The sequence below is a fragment of the Sus scrofa genome, chromosome 14 (genome assembly GCF_000003025.6).
Source record: "Sus scrofa isolate TJ Tabasco breed Duroc chromosome 14, Sscrofa11.1, whole genome shotgun sequence".
Classification (NCBI taxonomy): domain Eukaryota; kingdom Metazoa; phylum Chordata; class Mammalia; order Artiodactyla; family Suidae; genus Sus; species Sus scrofa.
Window position 1 is genome coordinate 64,932,031 of NC_010456.5, and position 14,025 is coordinate 64,946,055.

The following is a 14,025-nucleotide window of genomic DNA, read 5'->3' on the forward strand; positions in this document are numbered from 1 at the left end:
AAGACAAATATAAGATCACTAATATTTGGAATCTAATAAAAATGATACAAAAGAACTTACAAAACAGAAACAGACTCAAAGATTATGAAACCAAACTTATGGTTACCAAAGAGGAAATGTGGTGGGGAGGGTTGTATTAGGGCGTTGGGATTTACATAAACACACTACTATATATAAAATAGATGGGTAACATGGACCTACTATATAGTATGAGGAAATTTATGCAAAGCTATGTAATAACCTATATGGGGAAATAATCTGAAAAAAATAGATATATTTATAACTGTTTTACTTTGCTGTATGCCTGAAATTAAGACAATTTTCTAAGTCAACTATACTCCATTAAATTTAAATTTTTTAAAAATGTAGCCATTAAGGTGGATCCTAATATGGTTTGACTGGTGTTCTTATAAATAGAGGCAGTTTGGATGCAGAGACAACAGGGATGCATGTGACAGAGGAGAGGCCCTGTGAGGATTCAGGGAGAAAGTGACCATCTGCAGGCCAAAGAGAGAGGCCTCAGATGAGAACAAAACTGCCAACATCTTGATTTTGGGCTTTCTGTGATCTAGGAATGTGAGAAAGTAAATATCTGTTTTTAAGCCATCCGTCCAGATATTTTGTTATGGCAGCCCTACCAAACTGCTTCAAGAATATGATCTGTATACAGCATTGTGAGTCGCCTGTACTCCAATAAAACTTTTTTCAAAAATACGATCTGCGCAAACGTGGGTGTTTATCTCTCTCAGCCTCAGTTTCCTCACTTGCAAAATGAGGATATAAGTAGCACTTAACCCATAGATTTTGAGGATGAAATGAGATTATCGTTTAGCCCAGATCCTGCCTTATAGTAAGAACTAAATATGTTAGCTATTATTAATATTGCTATGATAATAATGATTATTTTTGTTATTGGTGTCTCCAGTGTTCATTGCAGTAGTCAGTCAGTCCCTATCTGACTGAAAAGTGAGCAGCATTTCTACACACCCAAAATGTTATATCTGTTTGTAAATAACAAGCCTGTTTTACAGATGAGGAAAAAAATTTCTTTTAAAGGATTTTGGGGATCTACTTAAGAAGGCTTGAATTCTTAAGGTAATAAAGTATCTACTAACCCCAACCATTACATTTAGAATGGATAAACAATGAGGCCCTACTGTATAGCATAGGGAACTATATCCAATCTCTTGGGATAGACCATGATGGAAGATAATGTAGGAAAGGGAATGTATATATGGGTATGACTGGGTCACTTTACTGCACAGCAGAAACTGGCACAACACTGTGAATCAACTATAATTTAATAAAAAAAAATGAAAAGGGATTATGACAATCGAACACAAAATAATCAGTTTGAAAAAAGAAAGTTCATTCAAAATGTGAATTTCAATCATGATTAGTGTATAGTTTATTATTGGTCATTATTTGATTGGTTCCTTGAACATTTTGATCCATTTTGTATTTGTCCAAATAGGCCTAGGTTTATAGTTACAGTCATGAAAATTCTTAACCACAGGAGCAGGAAGATGAATATATACTGGAAAGCATTTTAAGATGTTGCTTTGCAGGGGCGCAGGGCAGGGGGGTGGTTGGGGGAGCCCTTGTTATGCTGCAGTTCTCAGGCCATGGATCAAACCCACACCACAGCAGTGACAATGCCAGATCCTTAAACCACTACGGAACTCTAAGACATTGCTTTTTTTTTTTTTTTCTTTCACCGCCCTGTGGCATATGGAATTCCCAGTCCAGGGATCAGATCCGAGCCACAGTGATGACCTAAACTGCAGCTGTGGCAACACCGAATCCTTAACCCACTTTCCTGGGCAAGGCAGGGGTTGAACTTGTGTCCTAGTGCTCGCAAGAAACCACCAATCCTGGCGTTGCTTTTTATAAGTGCTTCTTTTAAGAGTGACTTAGAAGAGGGGTCAAGCTGCTATGAAGAGACTGATGCAGCAGCAATTATAATGCCTTAGTTACAGCCCCTACCTCAAAGTCTTCCTTTGTAAAATGGAGCTGAGGATGCCAGCCTTATATACACCATGATTCTTAGAAGAGCCACCTGAGGTAATGAATATGAAATTGCTCTGTAGAAGAACAGTGAAGTCAAGATTAAAATTATAGTGATAAGGTATGTTGTTGTACATACCCTTGATATGATGTGATGAGAATAATACTTTATCTCTCTAGTCTTCCTCCCCAAAACCCATAACCCCAGTCTAGCCATGAGAAAAACATCTAAGAAACCCAAATTGAAGGACATTTGGCAGGATACCCTACCAGTACTTCTCAAAACTATCAAGGTCATGAAAAACAAGCAAAGACTGAGAAGCTGTCACAAACCAGAGGAAATTAAGGAGACATGATGACTAAATGGAGTATGGTACCCCAGATGGGAATCTTGGAACACAAAAAATGACATTAGTAGAAAATTAGTTAAGTCTCAATGAAGTCTAGAGTTTGGTTGGTAGTAATAGATATTAACAAGAGGTAAACAGATAAGGGGTGTACAGGCTTTGCAAATTTTATGTAAATCATTATAAAATTTAAAAGTGTGTTTTTAAAAAGGGAAAAAAGGGAATTGGCATACAAATGTACGATTTTATTTTGTGATTTAATGTTATTTAAAAGCAGCTTATAAGTTCAAAAACTCACTTTAGAAATTCAGTTAAGGCAATTATTATGTGATAATTTGAAAATACTTTTAGGATACCAGAGGCAGTTATTTTCCTGCTATCGCCCACGCATAGAGTCTCTGCTTATTTTCATTGTCATCCACAAAATTATCTCATTGCTGAAGAGTCCACTGAGTTCAACCAGTCCCTTCACTTTGCAAACTGAGTTCACCCAGTCTCCTCACTTTGCAAACTGTGGCCCAGAATGGGCACGTGACTTGTTTAAGGTCACAACTTATTTAGTTTATAATAGTGTTAAGAATGGAAAACAAAAGATATTTTTATGGCATATAAAGTACTGGAAAAATATGAATATGTATGTGTATATATGTATACCCACATAATATGTTACAAACTGTATTATCTGTAAAATCTTTTAAATAGAAATGAAATATAAAAGCACAGGACAATCTCTTTGGTGGATCTGTGAGTCTGATGTTTGGTTTTTTTGTTTTGTCTAGACTGCTGAGGAAACACATCCAGCTCAGTTAAGGAAGGAAGTTGATAACAAAAACAAATAAGTAAAATTCTGTCCCTTTTATGTGACAGGCCTGCACTAAATTGAGGATCTAAAAGTGAATGGGACCAGGTCTCTGACCTTGAGGACTTCCCAGCCTGGTCTAGGCAGCACACACTTCAGCAGCTTTATGCTAGCATGTTAGAAGTACAAGCTCTGAGGAGAGTCTCCTGCTCCATCTCTGGGACAGGCTTTATGGAACCCACCTTGAAAGAAGGACCACCTGGGATGCCTTCAAATATGAGTGAGGAGTTGGCCAAATGGAGGGAAATGGGGAAGGTATTCCAGGCAGAAGGGACTTTCTCTCCTCCGAGATTGCAAGGAAGGAAGGAAGCTTGTGGATTAAGATAAGGCCAGGGCTAAAAGGAGACGGGAAGTTGACAAAGATAAGGCCCAATGACCTCAGCCGCCACCTTGAAATAGGATGTAGGATGAGAGTCTGCATGCTGGCAGCCAGGAGTGGATGCTGGGTGAGGATCTTGAGGAGTGTAGTAGAGCCTTGGGCCTGTATCCAAAAGTAAAGAGAGCAGACTCTAGGCAAAGGCAAATGAAGGCTTACAGAACAATTCTGAGCTGGTATGAGCACCAACAAACAGGAATATGCACTTTCCTCGGGCAGCCTTCAGCTGTCTTATTTGGCCGTAGTGAGAATACAGAGAACATGGGTTGTAACATTCACCTGGGGTTTGGCGTTCCCAGACAGGTTGGGCAGAGCATGGGGCTCTAAGGGAACCAAAGATGGTGAATATTAACTGTTCAGACCTCAGTGGAAGATTCCATGGGCAGGTTGAAAAGGGAAATGGAGCAAGGTAGCAGACTGGAAGAAAATAAAGGGGGTATGAAGGCTGATGTTCCTGTAAGGGTAGGGGAAAGTCAGAAGCTCTTACAACCAACTTTGTAGAGTTGCCATTGTGGCTCAGTGGGTTAAGAACCTGACTAGTATCCATGAGGATGCAGGTTCAATCCCTGACCCCACTCAGTGGGTTAAGGATCTGATGTTGCCTCAAACTGTGGCATAGGTTGACGCTGTAGCTCTGATTCGACCCCTAGCCTGGAAACTTCTTTATGCCTCAGGTATAACCCTAAAAAGAAAAAAAATAAACAACCTAGCTTTGTTAGGGATTTGTCTTGTGGCACAATAGGTGCTGTTGTCACTGCAGTGGCTCAAGTCACTGTTGTGGTACAGGTTCGATACCTGGTCCAGGAATTTTCATATGCTATGGGTGCAGCCAAAAAAAGAAAAGAAAACAAACAAACAAACACACAAAAAGCAATAACAAAAAAACTTTGTTAGAAAAGGAAACTAATCCATGTGTCAAGCTTCTGAGTAAATAAAAGGAGATGCCTAAAGGGTTAAGAGAGGCAGACTATGTTAAACCCAGGTGCCACCGACTTCAACAGAGGAAGACTCTTACTGAGAGTCAGAGCTGAGTGGGGTGCCAGAATGCATCCTGGGTGTTGGGCTAGTTTGGGGTGCAGAAGTGAAGAACAGCAGAGGATAAAAACATACCAAGGAGAGGAGAAGTAATGGTGATACCTTTTGTTCGGTGACCAAGGGTGGCCAAAATGGAAGGATGGTCAGAAGAGATGCTTCTAACATGGGCAGAAAGAAGTGGCTTCCCATAGGGGCTTAGGTATCCAGTGACCTAACCGTGTAACTATAGGCAAGTGCAGTAATCTAAGCCTCACTTTCCTCATTGTAAGAGTTCTGCTCTAAAAGGTTGTTGGGCTAAAAGAAGGTAATGTGCCCGCACCATAGTATATTGTGTATAATATAGGAGGGCCACCTTTGACTGTGGCTGAGAATGCTGGGTGCTCTGGCCAGTCTGTGCAAGGTCTGCACACAGAGGACAAAGAGGTGGTGGTGCCCAGTCAGGCAGGTAGAGCAGCAGTGGGGTCTGATATGACCAAGACCTGAGGTTTGAAAACTTACAGCAAGTGTTTAATATTGAAACCTACTTTGAAATGTAAAAATGATGGAGTTTAGCATCCTAAATCATTGCTGCAATTATGTGTTCTATAAAAATTCCCCTTTTTGGCTTTTTTGTTTTTTTGTTTTTTTGCCCCACTGGCTGTATGTGAAAATTTTGGGGCCAGGGATTGAACCTGCAGTACAGCAGCGAACTGAGCCACCCACTGCACCAAAAGAGAACTCTCCAATATTCCCTTTCGGGGGTTTCCTGGTTGCTCAACAGGTTAAAGATCCAGTATTGTCACTGCTGTGACTCAGGTCACTGCAATGGCACAGGTTCAATTCCTGGCCAGGAACCTCTAGATGCCATGGGTGTAGCCAAAAAAATAATTTCCCCTTTTGGCCCAGATTTCACCCCCAAAGGTTAATCTACTGTTTGTAGATCAAGAAGAAACATACATGGCAGAAAATAAGCAAAGGGAAAAGGCATTTGATTGAGTAAGGTACAAAGAGATGAGAAAAATGTGTGCAGAGGCAACACTGTCGCATGAATACAGATCAGATCCCATGGCTCTGAGCTCAGATTGTATTCATGAGGAAGGGCCATTCATGAGATCCATGGGGTCTTTTCTTCTCTTTATATTTAACAAGTTGGTTATATTTATAAAATTGAATCATAACTACATCTGGAACTCTTACACAAAAATGAAGGTTGACGTACGTGCCAGAATGATTTATATTCCCTGATAAGATGGTAAAGTAAAGATTTATTTTACTTTACACTCTTACAGCTTGGATTATTATTCATACTTTATTTTGCAAATTGGTGGTAACCCAACTGCAGCCAAATCAAGAGTTCACATGCCAAGTTTTGGTCTGAAAAAAATTTTGCATCCAATATATACTTGGCCCCAGAAACAAGGAGATCAAATAATAGAAGAAAAAAGAAAGGGGTTTTAGGTCCTCTGGAGGTCAAAAGCCAATGTGAGTAAGGTTCTCATGGAGTGTGGCTGGCTAACATCTGGTAATCCCTAACGCATTTCACTGTCCATTTGTAAGTTTCCCAAATGTGTAATATCAACAGCTATTCATGAACGTAGTAACTTGCACAAAGAAAAAAATTTATAGATATGAAAGACAAAGCCAGAAAATTACTCTGTTCTTGGCATGCATCCTTCCTGGGCAAGAATTTCATATTTTCTTTCTGTCGATGCTATGTTTAATAAAGCTATATGATTGGTTAGATTTCAGTTGGGCTGAATGTGTTTTGTTTTGTTTCTTTTCTATGACTCAGTGAAAAAAAAAAGAAACATAAAACCTTCTGCTTACTTTAATCAGAGAATTCTTCTTTCTCCCATGTAATCTGGAGAAGAATTGAGAAAATATCCCCAGAAGGACGTGCCTATAGTGGGGGAGGAAGGCAAGAAAGAGTTGCTGAGGGAGATGGATAATCCAGCCTATTTTCTTCTCTTGGCACACAGTCTGTCTGAGTTCTTGCTCCCTCTCAGACAACTCCCTTCTGCAAAGACAGCTCCCACAAACTGCAGAATTTGTAAGGAAATTTGCAGAGGAGAGCAGACATGTTTATCCAACCACAAGGGTTCAATATGCTGAGGCATACAGCTGCAAAGTTGATGACTGCTACATGCAGCCATGAAGGTTGGGCATATGTTCCTGACTCTTCCACAAATCTACATACCATTATAGAAATTCATAGTAATGTAGACATTCCTTTGGCAGGTCAGTCTGGCCCACAGAATTGATTAATTCTTAACTAATTCAGAGATGACAACAAGGTGTCAACTTGTTGCCTGCTCAGGTCCAATGGCAGTGGCTGCCAGGAACGTGTGAGGCATTAGAAGAATTCTAAAACTCTTCACACGCTCCGTGGGAAAGTAGATCCCTGGTAGACCATGGCTATTGGCCAAAGCAGTGGGCAGGGAGAGTAGCCCTTGACTGAACCTTAGGGGCTTGTCATGATAAGATCTGTTTCCTAAAGTTTGGGCATTTTTCATTCAAAATAAACCCCAGACACAAGTGCATATGTATGTTAGGCAGTAATAGTAGTACGTCCAATCATATGATGACACCCTGCATCTTTAGAAGAACTTCTATGAGTCATATCATGAGAATATAACATGGTCTCAAAATATAGAAAGAGGATGTCTTTATCCCCACTTCCAAATGAAGAACTGGATTTCAAAGCAGATAATTTATCCTAGGTCTTGTAGCTCACGAGTTACAGAATTTAGGAAGTATTCTGTAGTCTTTTGAATATTTCGCGATCACTCGAATTTATGACTCACATTAGGAGTCATAAAACTGTGGGAACTCTGACTAGAATTTTCTGATTTCTAAATTTTGCAACAACAAAATATGATCAACCCACAGGAAATATTTACAGTAAATTCATGTACCCATAATTGACGGTAAGTGGGAGATAGCCAGCTTTGAAATGCAAGAATGACTATTAGTCAGAGTTCTCCAGAAAAAAAATAATTTATTTATTTATTTATTTTAAAAGAATTGACTCATGAATATGGAGGCCAGCAAGTTCAAAATCCTGAAGAGTCCATGTCCCAGTTTGAGTGTGAAGAATGGTGACCTTCTGTAGAACCAGGAAGAGCAGCTGTCCCAGTTTGAAGGTTAACAGGCCAGAGATTTCTCTCGTTTGTAGAAAGGTTAGCCTTTTGTTCTATTCGGGCCTTCAGCTGATTAGATGAGGCTCATCCATATTGTGGAGGGCAATCTACTTGACTCAGTATGCCCATTTAAATGTTAATCTGATCCAAAAACACCCTGACAGAAAAACTCAGAATAATTTTTGACCAAATATCTGGGCACTCCATGGCCCAGTTATGACATACAACATTAATCATCACAAGTCCACCACTTGTCAACTTGTCATCTATACACTTCTACTTAAGCCATATTGAATCTCCAGATAAGGCAAATAACAAGATTATCCTTATACCTAATATGATACAATTGTCCTATGTACAACCAAAACACACTAACCCTTTTCCCAGAGGAGGATAGAAAACCCTTGAGCAACATTTACTCTCTAATTGATATGTCGTAACTTAAGTACTATGAGGGTGGAAAGTTACGGACTGAATTATGTACCCTCAAAATTTGTATATTGAGGAGTTCCTGTTGTGGCTCTGCAGTTAACAAACCCAACTAGTACCCATGAGGATACAGATTCAATTGCTAGCCTCACTCAGTGGGTTAAGGATCTGGTGATGCTGTGAGCTGTGGTGTAAGCTGGCAGCTACAGTTCTGCTTTGACCCCTAGCCTGAGAACCTCCATATGCCATGGGTATGGTCCTAAAAAATAAATAAATAAATAAATAAATAATAAATTTTTAAAAATTCGTATACTGAAACCCTAAACTCTAATATGACTGAGTTTGGAGACAGGGTTTTAAGGAGGTCATTAGGTTTAAATGAGGTCACAAAGGTAGAGCCCTATCCAATAGAACAGGTGTCCTTAAGAGGAAGAGACACCAGAGTTCTCACTCTCCATCTGTGGGTGCACAAAGGACAGTTGTAAGAGAACATAGCAAGAAGGTGTCCACCCTCAAGACAGAAAGAGAGATATCATTAGAAACCAACCCTGCCAGCACCTTAACCTTGAACTTTCAGCCTCCAGAACTATGAGAGAGAGAAAAAAATAAAAAAGGCTATTGTTTAAGCCACCCAGTGTGTAATATCTTGTCCTGACATGACTAACGTAATGACCAAAGCCCTAATTGAGGATATCCGTTACTATCACAGAAGAGGGAATTCAAAGTATATCAGTCCCAAAATTGCCTGCATGGGCTCATCCATTCTGTTAAATGTCTAGGCTGGGCATAGACCCTAAATTAATTTTTTTTAAAGTAAATTAGAACACACAGATATTACTAATATTTTGAGGGCTGATTATAAAAATTGCTGAACCTTACCATGTTGTCTTAAAAGCAGCATGGCAAAGTTGCTAATAGCAGGGGAATGACTGAGAAAGAGAGGAGAGAGCCAGTCAATTTTATTGAAAGCTTTTTTTATCATTGGAGATGCAATGAAGAAAAAGATGCATACAGCCCCTACCCTCAGGCAGTATTCTTGTGAGTGACTTAGGTTCTAGGGTGGGTTAGTGTGTCTCTTCCTCTGAATCTTCACGGTTGTAATGACTAAAAATTGATTTTAAAAAGTTTATTTGGAGGAAGTTCCTGTTGTGGTTCCATGGGTTAAGAACCCAACCTTGTCTCTGTGAGGTTGCAGGTTTGATCCCTGGCCTTGCTCAGAGTGTTACGGATTTGGCATTGCCACAAGCTGCAGCATAGGCTGGCAGCTGCAGCTCTGATTAGACTCCTATCCCAGGAACTTCCATATGCTATGGGTGCAGCCATAAAAAGAAAAAAAAAAAGTCTGTTTGTTGGTTCTAACAGAAACCCAGCTATACATATAAGCTTACCTGGAGGCTACTCCTCCCTGAATGGTGAGAATGTACATTTTTTTCATTTAATCATCTCCAGATATCTGTAGGGCTGGCAGATGACACACCTGGTTATCCTGACAACTTGACATTATGCTACCCACTGGGTCATAGAAGACTTGATGTAGGTCTAAGGAGTTTGCAGCTGAAGCATGCCTAGAAGATATACTAGAATAACAAAGACAATGTCTGGCATCTGTGTGTGTCTATGTGTGAGTGTGTATGTGTGTGTTTTAAATCACACAACTTCCAGGACCCTAATTGGTTGCAAGGCCCCTATATTAGTAATGAACTGGTTTTAATTCTTTGGGCAAAACTATTTTTTGACAAAGTTCAAGTGAGTTCTTGAAATATTTTCAGCTTTACACTCTAAGTCCTAAGGAAAAGCCAAGAGTGTGGTCTCCAGCAGCCCTCATTGTTTCAGTTTTTCACTCTGCTGCCTTCATAGATTTTTAGAGATGACCTATGAAGCTGTAAATAAAAGCAGTGCAGTTTTTCTGTCAAATTATTTTTAAACTCTCCAATAGATGCAATGTTAGATTCAATTAATAGATTGGTACTGATTTTCCTTGGAGAAACAAAAGGGTTTTATTTTTTTTTCCCGAAGTCAAAAGTTGATAATGCTGAAATTTTGCACGCATACCATGACTATAGCATCTTTCCTTTTTATTGAACAGTAGCTGTAATTTGAAGGGTAACTTTCTTCAGAAAATTGTGATGACTTCACAGCCATGGCTGAAGCCATCTGGACTCTACAGATTACCTAATGGAATAGGTAAGTTTTATGCCTTTAAAATGAGCCACATATACATTTTGTTTTCTTTGAAGCCTCCAGCACAGAAATTTTCAGCTCATGATATTTTGTATTGAGCATGAAATTGACTGCAATTCTTATTGCTTCACTTTTTTTTAAATCCCCAATGTAGGGAAAAAATGGAATTTTTTAAACAAGATCCAAGAATTATACCAATGCTGCCTTTGTTGCCCATAGAGCCTGAAGAAAAATCACATATCAACACTGTTACTAACTTCTATCAAGTTGATACCCTTATAACATCAACAACAAATTCCCCAAGATGTGGTGGTAAAATGAGTGATGAATGATGAAAGGAAACAGTAGGCACTGGTTAATAGACAGTGGTACTTTTTACAAGAAATTCAGGAAGCTTCAAAAATAGTCTCGTATGAATCAACCCCATCCATTTTTGAGTCAAGGGCACTCCAGACATTTGTTAACATTTCCTAAAACTGCTAAGAGTTGAAAGTTTAGTCACAGATGAAAATATCCTTAATGGAATAAAAGCTAAAGATTGATTACAAGGAATGAAACCTTGGTGTGGCTGACCACATACACCTATCAAGGAATATTGAGGGCAGCTTTGAGCTGTGGACATGCTTGTGTGGAAGGTGGATTTCAGGTCCTTCTCCCCACACTTCAAATTCCCTTTTTACCCCTCTCTCCTCTACACACTCCTGGCCCCACCTGGTATGCTGCTAATGAAGCTTGCTCCCCTGACTTCAGAGAGAATGATACCGTTCATGCTTCCCTTCCCACCCTCTTCCCCAACTCTGCACATTCCAAACCTCACTGACTTCGCCCTGCCCCAGGCTTCTGTGGGACCCATACATCTTTTTTATTTTTAAATGATTTTTATTTTTTCCATTATAGCTGATTTACAGTGTTCTGTCAGTTTTCTACTGTACAGCAAGGTGACCCAGTCACACATACATATATACGTTCTTTTTTCTTACATTATCCTCCATTATGCTCCATCATAAGTGACTAGATATAGTTCCCAGTGCTACACAACAGAATCTCATTGTTTATCCATTCCAGGGGGAGGGGGAGGGAGGGAAATGGACTGAGAATTTTGAGTTAATAGATGCAAACTATTGCCTTTGGGATCCATACATCTTAAAGAACTTGAATTTCATCCACAGTAGGGATATAGACTGCTACAGAGTGAGGGGGGATTGGTGCGTGTAAAAATGGTAGACACATTATAGGAGGGCCCCTGAGAGACAACACTCACCAAACTGGATGAGGGATTCTAGCTCTGAGTCAAACTCAGGTGAGCAGCCAGAGTAGGAGAGGAAGGAGAACTGTGTGCTCTGGGAGGCTGTTCTGTAACTCCTCAAGCCCTGAGTCACCTCTGTGCTTGGAATGAGTATTACAACCAGCTATCACCAGGAAACCAAGCCACTGCACCATGGACGTTGCCTGTGAGTGTGGGGTGAGAAAGGAAAGGCATTTTCCTCCTATCTTACAGAAGAAAACCAGAGAGTCTAAGGCAAGTGGTGATGAAGCTATGACTGCAGTCCTGGCATTTTTGGAGATGATTGTCTGTCACAAGGGCACTGAACCTCAAACAGGGCAGAGGGATTATCAGTCATGTGTATGACAGCCATCACCCCTCAGAGTCCTGAGGAAAGACTCTTTGGGTGACTTTATCTATAAGCTGGAGAGCCACAAGCTAGAGAGACCTGGGAACATTTGCATTATACATGTCTTAAACCACATTAGATCAAGACTTATTTGTGATTCCAGAGCAAACCATGGCTAGTATTAAGAATGTAATTTAGACATTTACTGCTAGCTTGATGGACCTCTTTCCTCCCTTTATCTCTTTTTGTTTGTTTGTTTGTTTGGTTTTTTTTGGGGGGTTGCTTCATTTTTAAACAAGAAAGGACAAAAGTGGGTCTATTTCATTTTTAATTCTAGTCCTTTTCATAGCAAAGGAGAGCCCTCATTTTAAATTCTGCTCTTCCATAAATAAAAGTTAAAAAGAAACCTGGAAACCACCTCAGGTTTCTGATTAAATTAGGATAGAACCAATCAGCCTACTTAGAAAGGGTACACAGAACCGTATGCCTTGAAGAGGGGAAAACACCCAACATGAGTTAGGAAAGTAGGAAAAAACCCGAAATGTATAACAGGACACTGTTGTTAGGGAAGAAAAAAAAAAGATCTAGGTGTTTAGACAAATTACCACATTCGTATCTGTCTGTGTTACTACTGTCAAGAGCTTTTATGAAGTAAAGTTTTATGTTTCCAACATTTTCTGTGATGAACTTTAAATTCTGAAAGGAAATAAAAGCACTATTTATCTGAAATAAAGAAATAAAGAAATTCTGCACTTCAAGAAAATACTGTTACTATGGATTATGACTTGTGCCTTGAGGTCAGAAGCCACAGTAGCATAAAGGCAATAGTTGAATTCTAGGAAAAGAATGTAAGGAGAAAGAGTAGAAGGTTGAGGACTCAGCCTTTAAGGATGCTTGCTGTCAGGCATTGAAGGGAACCTAGAAGTAATAATTCAAAGACAGCTACCTTATGTAAAGATCAACCAGCCCAGATATCTATAGCAATTAGTCAGAACATAGATTCTTATGTTTACTTTAAATATGGAACAAAGTTAATTTATATATACATGAATACATGCTTATATAGATACATATGAATAAGGAATTTCTCTATACATAAGTTTATATGGCTAATAGATCTATATACATAGATGATTGGTAGATGGAGGATAGATAGATAGATAGATAGATAGATAGATAGATAGATAGATAGATAGATAGATAGATAGATGTATGTGTATACAGCATAGGTGTATATATATATGAAGCAACAGCAGGAGGCAGGAGAAGAGAAAAGTAAGAGAACTTATTCTTCTGTCTAACCTCATTTCTGTCTGTGACTACATCCTGGGATTACTTCAATCAAATGGACCCTGGTCCATGACTCAAATCCTTCTCTGGACTCCTTGCCTTGTCTCTACATGTAGCTCAAAGGAGGTAACAGCTTCAAAGTTGTCAGCCCTTGGGTGTTTCAACACCCTGTATTGGCTCCATTAATTCTGCCCATGCCTCTGTAAACTGGTCCTCATTAAATTCATCTCCTTTGACAAATGTCGACCTTTGAGGATGCCAGGTATCCCATGATGAGACCCTGACTATGATAGGAGCTGAGTCCACATTGATCTTCCTATTAGGCACCAGAGTGAAGATAGAGATTTGCAAACAAAAATAAGTCTGGAAAAAACTTAAGGCTGGGAAAGTCTGGTCTGGAGAATGTAACATTGAAGGTTCTTCAGCCTTTAGATGCCCCTCTGCCTGCCAACCTTCCCACCATGTTGAATTGCCATTTGGTTGGATTCAAGGTAGTCCTGGACTGCCCCGTCCTCACATTGAGGCATCCTGACATATAGGGTTAAAACCTTAAATAATTACACTCCTTCTTCTAAGTGTCTATCAAGACTAAGCTCCCATGCCTCCCCTACCTGCTTAGGAACAGAAGGCCAAACTTCCAGGCATCCATTTTTGCCAGGACTCTCATTTCCTTACAGCTGCATATATCCCCATAAGATGAACGAATTTTTCCCTCTCTCTCCAAATCTTTTGCTTTAAGCTATTGTAGATTCTTAATCATATATTATTT

General features: G+C 39.6%; 1 long non-coding RNA gene across 1 annotated transcript in view; it reads left to right on the plus strand.

Annotated features, from left to right (window-relative positions):
* LOC106506013 overlaps window positions 1-14,025 on the plus strand; it is a 448,664-nt gene that overhangs the window by 420,270 nt on the left and 14,369 nt on the right. Inside the window, exon 5 of the long non-coding RNA XR_002338945.1 lies at window positions 10,259-10,356. This is a non-coding gene — a long non-coding RNA (uncharacterized LOC106506013). The remainder of the gene's footprint in view (window positions 1-10,258; window positions 10,357-14,025) is intronic.